The sequence below is a fragment of the Pogoniulus pusillus genome, chromosome Z (genome assembly GCF_015220805.1).
Source record: "Pogoniulus pusillus isolate bPogPus1 chromosome Z, bPogPus1.pri, whole genome shotgun sequence".
Taxonomy (NCBI): domain Eukaryota; kingdom Metazoa; phylum Chordata; class Aves; order Piciformes; family Lybiidae; genus Pogoniulus; species Pogoniulus pusillus.
This window is the reverse complement of record NC_087309.1, coordinates 53199769-53212951: the sequence shown is the minus strand read 5'-3', so window position 1 is coordinate 53212951 and position 13183 is coordinate 53199769. Positions and strand designations below refer to the sequence as shown.

The following is a 13183-nucleotide window of genomic DNA, read 5'->3' as shown; positions in this document are numbered from 1 at the left end:
CTTTACAATGAATGTCTTTTCCTTCTATTTACGTTTTATTTTAACTTTCTCACAACTTAATCTAACTATCACAGCTTAACTTAAAAGTAATCACCCTTTTAGGTTATCCTCATGATTACTTTGGTAGTAAATGCTAGTTTTAGGACCACATTAACTAAAAAGCTTCATCTTGACTGAACAAGAGCTTGTTTGCATAGCAGCCAATCTAGTAGTCCCAGAGGCTGCAGTTTACAGTATGGTAGGTAAAGCACATACAGAAAACCCGGGAGGTTAGTACGAAAACCCGGGAGGTTAGTACTAAAGGTTGACAGAGCAAGAAATGATACCACAACTGTTGCACAAGCCCCGTATTCTTCCCACTGTTTGCCTTCTTAACATGAAAAGCTGAAATGTGAAGGGTCTGCTTTCATTTACGGGGGCTTTTTTGGGCTTACATGAGGAAATCAGAAATCTATGCAACTCATGAGACTAGATATCTGTTGCTGCCTTCTCTTCGAACCTGTTCTTGCTTCAGAGGGCTCATGGATGGTTCAAAACAAAACACAAAAAAATCCATTTCTGCAAAGTGTAAAATTTTACTTCGTTCCAGTTGCACAGGAATCAAATATTTGGTAAGTTTTCTTCTGACATCTCATTACTTTAACAGAAACACTCAGTGAGAATGGGTAAAATGAATCATGATTTTCAGGTAAAAAAAAAAGGAATCTTCTCAAAGGGGTTGCTTTCACTGATGAAATCATTGTGGCCATGTGTATATTGACTAGAACAACTAGATTCAACATCAGAAACGTCCTTTAAGTGTGACAGAAGCGTGTCATATCATGCTACTACATCAACGTTTCTAGGGTCATTTGCTGTACACTGCTGACAGATCCTGATGTCTCAGTAGCATGATAGCAGTGACCCGATGGTTTTGAATAATGTACAGAAATGTCTTGTGTAACTAATTCTTCCTCTTGCAGCTTAGGTTATGGCAGATTTTTGACATATGTCCAAATATCTACAGAGTTAAAATATTGCCAGACTGTTTAAAAAAATGCACAAACCAAAACAGCAACAACAAAAAACCAAACAACAAAAAAAAAAGAAAGCAAAAAGAAAGAAACAAAAACAACAACAAAAAACCCTCTGTGATTTTTCACCTGTTTTAAAAACCAACAAACCCAGTACAACAACAATAGAAGGAGATGTTCCTGATTTACATGGAAGTAAACTCAAGGCTAGATTGCATACCTTTCATTTCAGTTTTAGTGTTGTTAACCCAATCAAACTTCTCAATGGTGCTGGTTGCTTTGTTTTACAGAGTGGGTATTCTGCAGTGAATTGAACAAAATGAATTGAACAGATTTTATGTTTAAGGAATGCAAGATGTAATACATCCCATTTTTACTGTGTGTCTATTTTACTTTAAAACTTCAGAGATGAAGGTTCTGCACTTCTCCTTTTAGCAGAAATATTCCAATATTCTAGTAGTTTTTGTTGTCCTGTGTAGATGATATGTTCTTGTACCATTGCATGACTTAAAATGAAGCAATACTCTGCTTTCTTATGATAAATAAGATTATGCTCCTCTTTTTTTTTTTCAACAGAAAGACTGTAGGATTTTCTAGGAAATTTTCTCTAGGAATTGGTTGATTTTATGGATTTTTTGTTTTTTTCTTGTTTGTCTAGACCTGTGTAGTCTGTCATTATGTTGAATTACAGCTTAATTGCTTGTGATTGGAATTCATCAACATCTCTATGACAAGCAGTAATGAATGTGTTTTTCACCACTGCTCAATCTTTAAGCAATAAATCTATCCTGAAAGACCATTAAAAGAACCTGAAACTTGGAGAAAAGGATCATCTAGAAATAAAGCTTTTGGCCTTTTTTCCCATTGGTACCTGGGCAATCCCACTGCATAGATGCAAGGATCACTTATTTTAGCTGCTGTGTGCTTCTCTGTTGTTGAATGTGCATGAGGCTTCCCTGTGTCCTCCTCACTGTTTGATAGGGAGAAAAGGGGGTTTGTAGCCATTTAAGTTTCCAAATGTTTGGTTTCTGCTATATCACCCAGATGTTGAATTTTGAGTGTTTAACCAGTAAAATTTCCAAGGTTCATCCTAAAGAGATGATTGTAAGTATGTATTCCCTCATGGTCCCAAACTCGTAAGCTCTTTTGAATTTGGGTAACTAGGTGATCGTTTATCCAAGGAAAGTATTCATCCAAGGTAATGAGTAGTCTGTGGGATGTAATTAAACAGCCTTTTTTCAATCTTTTGAGACTGAACTTTTTTTGTGACTTGCACACATAGGGCCAGTTTACTCTAGTGTGTCTGACAATATATGAATGATTCACAGTACCTGAAAAACAGGATTCTGAATGGAAATGCCAGCAGATATTTTTCTGATGCCTTATAAAGCCGCTGAGTTAGCAGACTCCTTAACAATACCAAGTCTTGCAGAGATGTCCTTGTCATGTGCTGGTGAAAAGCGTTAACAGAGCTTGTTAACTGGTTACCAAGACAACGGGCAACATGACTTAAAATGGGTACTCCAGTGCTTGCCTTTCTTTTGTGTCATGGACTAATAACTTCCATCTTATGTTAACAGTGCAAGGACAAAAAACTCAAACAATGAGTTGTAACATGTATGTGCAGGAAAAGGAGATGTGGGTCTGATACTGAGGTAGAGTGAGAGACAAGTCTTGGAAAGAGCTATGAAATTGCATCTGTATACACCAGTGTTTTCTTAATTTTAAAGAACAATCAAACAAAACCCCCAACAACAACAAAGTAAACAGGTTTTGAGGTGGAGAAGGGCTCTTTTGCAAGGCTTACATACTGCTGTTTTGTCTCTTATCTTCTACCCAGGGACACTTCACTGTTCCATTGGTGGGTAGTCAAGCGTTTGTCTAGATGAAATCTGTTTGGTATCTCATTACCCTTCACCTGCTAAGCAATGCTTTGTCCTGTTTTTGTGAAGAATGTGGCAGATGTGTTTCCTAACTTAGCAGTACCAGGAGGTCTCCTGTTGCTTGTAAGACAGCAGTTGGTCACTGTATTGGCTCAGGCAAGTTTTCCTTACCTATGCCCAATACTTTATTTTTGCCAGCCTCCCTGCAGCCAGGGGTGACCCTGACAATATGATAAATGTGTTCAGTCTCCTCTTGCAGCCACATGCAGAAACAGTGAGCTTTCCTCCTTAAGAAGTTAACTGTTCTCTGAAAGTAACATTACCCTAAAAAGCCTTAAGACCTGTAATTTCAGAAGTAACTGCTTAGGACTATTACTATCCTATGACTAATTTTTGGATCTGAGAATTTTGGTCATGAAGGCCACCACTCCATAGTTTGCCAAAGTGGTATATATCCCACTGTCTTTGCCACATGAGACCTAAATCCAGTTAATATCAAACCTGGAGGCTTGAAAGTTGAGCTTGTGAAGTCGTTGATAGAACCCTAAAAAGGAATTATTTTCAGTGAATCATGAAACTGTTGAGATCATCAGGACTAACCACTTGCTTAGAGTTCACAATCCCACTAATACTGCTAAGCTACTGCCACTAAATCACATCCCTCACTACCACACCTACACATCTTTTAAATGTCTCTAGGTATGGTGACTCTACCACTTCTCTGGGCAGCCTGTTCCAATGCCTGATAACTATTTCTGGAAATAGTTTTTCCTGGTGTAAAACCTGGACCTTCCTTAGCACAACTTGACTCTGTTTCCTCTTGTCCTCTCACTTGCTGCATGTGAGAACAGGCCAATCCCTGCCTCCTTTGAGGTAGTTGTAGAGGGTGATGAGGTCCTCCTTCCTCTTCTGAAGACTAAACAAACCAGCTCCCTCAGCTGTTCTTCATAAGACTTGCACTTGTGGTCCTTCATCAGCTTAGTTGTTCTTCTTTGAACATGTTCTGGCAATGTCCTCCTTGTAGCGCAGGGCCCAAAATCAAGCACAGTTTTTGAAGTGTGACCTCACCAGTGCCAAGTAGAGGGGAACAATCACATTTCTAGACCTTCTGACCACACTATTCCTGATGCAAGCGAAGATGCCATTGACCTTCCTGGCCACCTGAACACACTACTGGCTCATATTCAGCTGACCATCACTTCAGCACTTCCTGGATCTTCTCTACCAAGCAGTTCTCCAGCTGCTCTCTCCCAAGCATGTACTTGGTGTGGCCTAAGTGGGAGCCTTACTGAAAATTGCATTTCATCAAAATTTGTCAAATGGGAGCACATAAGTACTTGAGCAAAATCTGACACATAAAATGAAAGGAGAAAAGTGCCAAGAAGTCCAGACCAGATTTTTTAGCTTGTGTTACAGCACCATCACTAAGTGCCTAGGAACTAATATTGCTAAAAATCTCAACTTGTTTGGTATACACATTTAGCCACAGCCTATAAATAGGATTCTTCAGATAGCAGAGACTGTGATAGCTGGAAGCTATCAAGTGTAGTTATTTTAGTTCATTATATGTTTGGAGAGATTCATTTTAGTTGGCTACCAGATTTGTTTTGTGTCTTGAAATGTTTGTGTCATAGAAGACAGAAAATGGAGACACAAAAGGACTTGAATAGGGAATTGAGCTGACTCATGCTGCTATGACTTTGAGTGGTGTCCCTGTGGCACTTTGCAATTACTGGTCCGGCGCTGCAGTGATGAGGCTGCCCATCTAGGGACCCCATGATGTTCTTGCAGGGGCAATCAGCTGGGAGACATGTGCAGCACTCTCTTATGCTTCTGAGCTTTTTGACCAGCCAGAAGGTTGGCTGTTGATATGGTCCAAGAGTAGCCGGGTGTGGGTGCCACCAGGAGCTCTCTCAAAGAGACTGCAGGACTTGCCAGGCTTGCAAGTTTGCACAGGATGGTACAAAAATGGGGAGAACCATCCAAGGGCAGGGATGGTGTAAAACCAAGACCCATGTAAAAATAGAGGAGCCATCCAAATGCGGAGACAGTCCAAAACTGTAATTCTGTCACAGCAGGAACCTGTCCTGTTGGGAACTCTATCAAGGCGGGAAACCCCTCGCCTTCTCCCTTGCTCTATTTATGCTTTTCGAGACAAAGTGTCCATTTGCCATTTTGTACTTGGCATGAAAACCCAGCCAACCACCAGCCCCACTCCAGCATGGGCTTCCCACATGAGGCAGCACATGTGCAGAAAGGCTTCTCCTGCTGTTCCCCCTTCAAGCCTGCACGGTGGAGGTTGGGGGAGGAAAGCAATTTTCACTCCTTCTTCTCCTCCCCATTCAAACTCTTGGGGTAGGGGGGGAGAAGAAAAGAATTTGGAGTACTTGGGAACGTTGTGGCATGCTAAGATTTTTATGGCCTAGGGAGAATTTCAGTGTAACAGCACTTATGCTTGGACAGATGTGATGGTTTGGGCTCTTACCCGCCCCCCCCCCCCCCCCCCCCCCCCCCACTTTTGAATTGCCCCAGCTAACTCAGAAGGCCTCCAGGAATATAAATGAAGCTATTTATTTACAAGCAGCACACTATACAAGCAGCTATTTACAATATATACAGTTATATACAGAAATATACAAAGGATAAACAATACAGAAGCACAACTCCCCTCCCAGAAACCTGAGTCCCTAGGAGGGGCTCTCAAACCACCCCAACACCTTCCCCGGCCCCTCTCAACCTTACCCCAGTTCCCAGGAAGACTAGAGGTGCAGCCAAGAGGTTAAGAAGGAAGGTTAGTGGCAGTGAGGTTAAGGAGATGTGGCTAGGTCTGCAGGCAAAAGCAGAATGAAAGACAAAATGGAGAATGTTATCTAATGTTTTCCTTCTTCTTCCCAGAACTCTCAGCGAGACTGTGAGAGAAGGAGACACAACCATTGCTTACCATTTCACTGCCCATTATCTAGTTCTTTTCACCAAAACACTCTAGCTTGCTTCAAACTAGCACAACAGATGAATTATCCTTTCATAGTACTAACCAAAATTCCAGAAGTGGGCTAATAAGTGACTTTTGCCCTTTCTTCAGTGAATAAATTGCTGCACTTGTGTGGCAATCATTCTAGCAGTGACTTCCATTTGTGCTTTTTTTAGGAATGATCTTGAAGAAAATTTGCATAAATTTACATTGCTGCCAAAACACCAGTACCTGCTGATGCTAAGCTGCTAGAGTGAATCAGCAAAACTGACTGAGAAGTTGTTTTTAAGTGCTGTATATCACAAGTATGTGCAATGAGCTCTGTGGTCTTAGAGTAGCCCATTTTTCATAGGAACTGGATTTTGACTTGCATGAAACAGCTGCAGGAGGCATGGGACTGGGTGAGTTTGGAATAATGATAGAGTTTGAATTTCATTGTGAGATTTGAATCCCAGTTCTTCTTTATTAGACTGATAATTTGGTGTACCTAATGGTACATTCACAAGAGGTACTTTTTTAAAGGGTTGACAGAACCTTCCAGACTTGTAATTCTTGACCCTTAGGAGATTCCTCAATCTTTTTTCCTAATATTTTGTTTCTGGGATGTCTGAAACTGGAACAATATTTTACTTGCTCAGTACCATTTACAGGTGACCCTACCTCTTGTCTCTTTTGTCACAGATTTGTAATAAATATATGGCCAGAACACAATTTCTACTTCTTTTCATCTAATTTCTGAATGTCACAGGCAATATTTTACTCACGTATCCGTTTCTCTAATTTTGTTAAGACTTACCTTTTTTAATTGCCTGCATTTTCTGTTACAGTGTGTCAGTCATTTCAGGAAAATATAAAATGCCTGTAATTGGACTTGAGAATCAAGACTTGATTTCTTCTTGTTTTAGAGAAATACTATGTTTAAGGTATAGAACAAAGGGCAAGTTTTCATGTCAAAAAAAGGAATGAAGTGAGTATTTTAACTCTTTCTTGGCAGATAAAAGTGGTACTTTATTTGCCTACTATATTCAATAATAGGACCAGACCCAGGGAAGAAGGGTTGTGACACCCCTTGTTTCTAGACTGAGTGGAGTGAGAAGTGCATGTTTGTTCTCGTTGCCAGCTGTAGAATGAAAGTGGCCATTGTGACTGCTGCTGTAGGCCTTGAAACAGCTTGAGGAGCTCCTGCTGCCATCTGCCTTGTAGAGACCAATACAAAAGATGCATTACTGCTTTCTACAAGTCCAGGTGCTTCTATCTGTAGACTACTGCGAGTATCACATAGTACCTGACATTCCCTATTATTAGTTAGGGAGGATAGGTACTTTAGCCAGTAATAGTCACAAAAAGATGAGCATTTCTGTAACAGGGGCCCATACTTTTGCATTTACTCCCCAAACAGTCATTCCAAAGCAGACTTGCTGGTTACTTTTGGTTTTGGGTCACTGTGGGTAGTCTGTTCCTTGAGTTAAGAAGAAGAGCCCGTGCTTTTGATAGTCTGGGTTTCCATGCCATACAGCATGAGCTCACAAATGTAAGGATGTGACTTTTCTGGTTCCTGGCTTTTCTACTGATTGGAATTAGTATGTATGTGATTCAAAAATAGCTGCTGATACAACACAAATATCAGGTTTTTGGGTTTTGCTTGTTTGTTTGGGTTTGGGGCTTTTGGTATGTGTTTGTTTGGGGTTTTTGTTTGTTTTCTTGTTTTTTAATGTATTAAAACAACTGTTTTAAAATTAAATTTGTGCCATTTTCACTATTATTTTGATGTTGCGGCTTTATGTATTTTTGTACTCAAAGTGCTTGTCTGTCATGGTGAGTCATTGCCCTGTTTCCCTATGTTCCCATCTCCTGCATAGATATGTGTGTGAGTTTCTGTCCGTTAGAACTCTGGGAAGCTTGAGGTTTTGATTAAAGAAAAAAAAAAAAACACCAAAAAAAATCAACAAATAGAGATACACAAAAAGCTCTTCCAATGAGATAAGCCATATCCTTTGTGTAATATCTGACTTTAGGTCAACAGGAAAGGTTTCTTCAAGTATGTCAGAGGCAAGAAGGAAAACGTGAACCCGCTGTTGAATGAGATTGGTGCTGCGGTAACAAGGATACAGAGAAGGTGGAATTACTGCATGCCTTCTTTGCTTCAGTCTTTACTCAACCCTCAGGGGTCCCTGAATTTGGAGATAACAGAAAGAATTTGGAGATCGAAATACTTTCCCTTGATTGAGAAGAATCAAGTTAGGGATCAGTTAAATAAACTGAATATCCACAAGTCCATGGGTCCTGACAGGATGCACCTGTGAGTGTTGAGGGAGCTGACAGGGGTCATTGCTGGGCCACTCTCCATTGTCTTTAAAAAGTCCTTGGGAACAGGGAAGGTGCCTGAGGACTGAAGGCAAGCCCCAGTATCACTCCATTATTCAAAAATGGGAAGAAGGAAGACCCAGCCAGCCTTACCTCCATCTCTGGAAAGACGATGAAACAGTTTGTTTTGGGCATCATCTCAAGCATATGGAGGAAAAGAAGGGTTATCATAAGTAGCCAACACAGATTCACCAAGGAGAGATCATGTCTGACTAATCTGATAACATTCTACAAGTGCATGACTGGATAAAAGGATAAATGAGGGGTGGGTAGCACATGTTGTCCACTTCATCTTCAGCAGGGCTTTTGACACCATCTCCCACAGTATACTCACAAGCAAGCTTAGGAAGTGTGGGTTAGATGGATAGTGAGGTGGATTGAAAACTCAATAAAAGATAGAGCTCAGAGGGCTGTGGTCAGTGGCACAGAGTCTAGTTGGTTGTCCGGTGGTGTCCCCTGGGGTTCCAGCCTTGTTCAACATCTTATCAATGGCATGTATGAAGGGATAGAGTGTACTCTCAGCAAGTTTGCTGATGACATGAAACTGGGAGAGGAGGCTGACACATCATCAGGCCATGCCACCATGCAGAATGACCTGGACAGGCTGAAGAGTTCAGCAGAGAGTAACTGTATGAAATTTAACAAGGACAAATGTAGGGTAGTGTACTTAAGGAGGAATAACCCCATCTGTCAGTACAGGTTAGGGGCTGATCTTCCGGAAAGCAGCTCTGGGGAAAAAGACCTGTGAGCCCTGGTGGACAACAGGATGACCATGAGATAGCAGTGCCTTTGTGGCCAAGCCAATGCTATCCTGGGATGCATCAAGGACAATGTGGCAAACAGGTCATGATAGGTTCTCCTCCATCTCTGCTCTGCCCTGGTGAGGCCTCATCTAGACTACTGTGTCCAGTTCTGGGCTCCCCAGTTCAGGAAGCACAGGGAACTGTTTGAGAAGGTACAGCAAAGGGCTACAAAGGTGATTAGAGGACTAGAATGTCTCTTTTCTGAAGAAAGTCTGAGGAACTTGAGGCTTTTTACACTGGAGGAAAGAAGGCTGAGTGGGATTATATCAGTGCTTATAAATACTTAAAGGCTGGGTGCCAGGAGGATGTGACCAGTCTTTTTTCAGTGATGACCAGGGATAGAAAAAGAGGTAATGCAGATAAACTTGAATGTTGGAAGTTCCATCTAAACATAAGGATAAGTATCTTGCATTGGGATTAGTGGAGCCCTAGACCAGATTGCTCAAAGAGATGATGCAGTCTCTGAAGTCATTTGAACATGCCTGGATGCCATCCTATAAAATCTGCTCTTAGTCAACCTGCTCTCGTGGAGGGTTTGGACCTGATGATCTCCAGAGGTCCCTTCCAAACCCTGTTATTCTGTGACTATGGTGACTTATGTGACTATCTATGGTGACCTTCACCTGTAATTCAGTTCTGCCCTGCCAAAGAAAGCTTTGGGAAGCTGTCTCAGGCTTACTGCAGTTTTGTAGCTCTTCTGAAGACTAATCCTGGCTCCAGCTCCCATGTCCTGTCACAGTTAAGCTTTTCCAGGTCATGTAAGATCTTTTTTTTTTGGTGGAATTGAGTCCCCTCCCCTGAGAGACAAGAAAGAGCAACAGCGAGAAGACTCATGGGTCAAGATAAAGATGTATTAATAGGTGAGGGAAACAGTCAAAAATCCACAAAGTGGTGGAAATCATTCATCACCTCACACAGATAGGCTAATGCACAACAATCTCTCAGTAACAGCCACCTAAGAAACTAAAACCCCCACCTTCTTTCTGTAGTCACAGCACTGTCTCAACTGCATAAATAATTTGGCTGCACCAACTGTCTTCCCGAAGAGTCCCTCGTGGGAATAATTGGTCTGTACCAAGGAAGCTTCTATACCTATTAAAGCCTGTAATTACAACATGAATTACAATTTGTATCCTGCTTTAGCAAGATAATGTCATTGTATGTCAAGTAGGAGATGATTATGTGGAAGGAGTCCTTGCCAACATTCTCATTTTGTGTTGAACAGGATGGTGTGACAGTATTAAACTTGAGTTAGGGGAAACTCTTTTAGTGGACTGTGCTGTAGGGTGTAGGTCCTCCACAACCATTTCTAAGCACTCATAACATGACAGAGGACATACAAAGCATTCAGATTTCCTGGAACTGTATAGACTTACTATTCAGTCCATTGAACAGTATAATGCAATCATGTGTTAGAGCCATAAACGTGTAGTTTTGACTTCTGAATTATTTATTGGCTTATGTGCTTCCTTTGTAATTACACTGGTTTAAGCTGAAAGCAAGTTCCAGGCCAAGGATCCAGTCTGTCTGGAAGAAATGTAAAGATTTACTTTATTTTACAGACCTCCAGTATTTTTCAGTTTCACACTGCATATTATGTATTTGCAGAGTTGTTGCTCCTTTAATTTTCAGTCCGCTCCTAACTTGAATTTTTTTCTCTCTTCTGGTGTTGATGCTGCAATTTAAAAACATTTCTTAGCATTGTGCATAAGAAGTGTAATTTCTTTATCAGAACTGGGCTTTATGGGTTTGGAGGGTCGGTGGTGGGGGGTAGGAAGCAGATGGATTAGTCACACAGACGGCGGGTTAGGTTAGAGAGGTGCAGCCCACAAAGCCCAGAGAGCAACTCTGTTATCTGTATTTATGTTCTTGTTCTTATGCATCTCAGCAAGCCTATGAGTGAAGTAGACATCACAATCGTTTCCTTTTCACAGCCTGTAATCTAATTCTTCTCACCAAAACATTCTAGCTAGCTTCAAACAGGCACAGGGGAATGTCTCCACAACCCATCAGCACCAATGAAAAGTTTCCACTGACATTTTTATATGAGCCTTTACAAAGTCACATCTGTCTAATACATTTATTCCTCTTACCTGTTACAGAAACACAGAATATTAGGGGTTGGAAGGGATCTTGAAAGATCATCCAGTCCAACCGCCCTGCCAGAGCAGGATCTCCTATACCACGTAGGAACATGCCCAGGCAGGCTTTGAATATCTCCAGAGAGGGAGATTCCACAACCTCCCCAGGGCAGCCTGTTCTGTCACGCCAGTGAAAACAGTTTTCCTCATGTTTACATGGAACTTCCTACACCTCAGCTTCTACCCATTGCTCCTTGTCCTGTCACTGGGCATCACTGAGAAGAGCTTTACACATTTATAAACATGATTGAGGTCACTCTTTGGTTTCCTCTTCTCCAAGCTAAAAAGCCCCAGCTCCCTCACTCTCTCCTCATAAGAGAGATGTTCCACTCTTTTCATCATTTTTGTGACTCTGTGCTGGACTCTCCCAAACACTTCCCTGTCCTTGAACTGAGTGGCCCAGAACTGGATGCAGTATTCCAGATGTGGCCTCACCAAGGCAGAGTAGAGGGGGAGGAGAACTTCTCTCAACCTACTAACTACAACCTCCTAATACACCCCAGAATGGCATTTGCCTTCCTGGCCACAAGAGCACATTGCTGGCTAACGCTCAACCTTCCATCCACCAAGACCCCCATGTCCTTTTCCCCTTCACTGTTCTCCAACAGGTCAGTCCCCACACTACACTGATCCATGAGGTTCTTTCCTAGATGCAAGAGACTCTACATTTGCCCTTGTTCAATTTCATTAAATCCCTCCCAACCCAGCTCTCCAGCCTGTCTAGGTCCCATTGAATGGCAGCACAATCCTCTGCTGTGTCAGCCACTCCACCCTGGTTGGTGTCATCAGCAAACTTGCTGACAGTGCAGTCTGTGCCCTCATCCAAATGGTTGATCAATGTATTGAATAGGACCGCTCCTGGTCCTGACACCCTCCAACTAGACTCTGTCCCATTGACCACAACTCTCTGAATTCTTTCCTTCAATGTTTATGGGGCATGATTCAATTAAATATTAATGTGGGTGCACCTGCACAAGTGATGCAGTTCTCACATGGTGACAGTGGAACATAGCAACTCCTTTCTTAGCAAAGATAACTTTAAAATAAACACTCACTCTAAATGCTTTCTTTCACTACTGGAAGTAAAAGAGTGGTGGTGCAAGACAGACCTTTGCAGAACTGCCCTACCAGGTCTAAATGACCTAGTACCTCTACCCAAGAAGTGCAGCTCAGACTTTTGTCCTTGGAAGCAAAATGATCTCATTAGCGATAGGCTTCTCAGAAGACCATTAGGAGAGTCTCTTCATGTCAATATTTAGCTTTGTCACAGCTCTAAGTTGGCAGGGCTGTACTGCCATACTTCAGAGGCAGCTTTGGTGTCCCTGTAAGGGTCGTTTTCACATGGACAAAGCAGAGATCAGAAACTTTATTCTGTGGCACTGGTGTCCAAAACTGATGCCTCATTTTCTTGATTCCTTAAAATGAATGAAATTGTGAGTTTTGGTATTAGCAGATGCTTTCAAGACTACAGAGAAGCTTGTGTTCATCCTAAATGACACTTCCTTTCCTCTTGCTGTTCCTTCTTGTATGTCACAGTAAATCACTGTAATTTAGTAGTAAAATATGAAGGGCATCATGTCAGTACTGTCACTTCCAAGTTTGCTGCCTTTCTTTGAGCCATACCACAGCTAACAATAGCAGGTTATTTACTTTCTTTTCAAGAGGCAAGTTTAGAAAAAGCTGTAGTCAGAGCTGTTTCTACTCACACGTAATCATCAACTGCTTTGAGCTGCAAGGAGCATTTGAAAGTTAGCTAGTCCAACTCATCTAGCTTCCCTTTGCTGTTAGATACATTGGAGTATATCTTAGATATGTTACAGCACTCCCAGATGGTTGTGTTTGTTTGTTTGTTTGTTTGTTTTTTAACTTACTTTTGTGTAGATTGCTGTCTCTTTGTCAGTGGCTGTTGCCTTAATCCAGGCAATGATCAAATTAAATTTAGACCAAAGTCCTTGGGAGCCCCATCAAATGCTACTCCCTCTACTATTCCATATCTGTGACTTATTTG

At 41.6% G+C, this 13183-nt stretch overlaps 1 protein-coding gene across 1 annotated transcript in view; it reads left to right on the top strand.

Annotated features, from left to right (window-relative positions):
* The window catches only part of MAP1B (microtubule associated protein 1B), an 83363-nt gene that overhangs the window by 5662 nt on the left and 64518 nt on the right, over positions 1-13183 (top strand). The window lies entirely within an intron of this gene.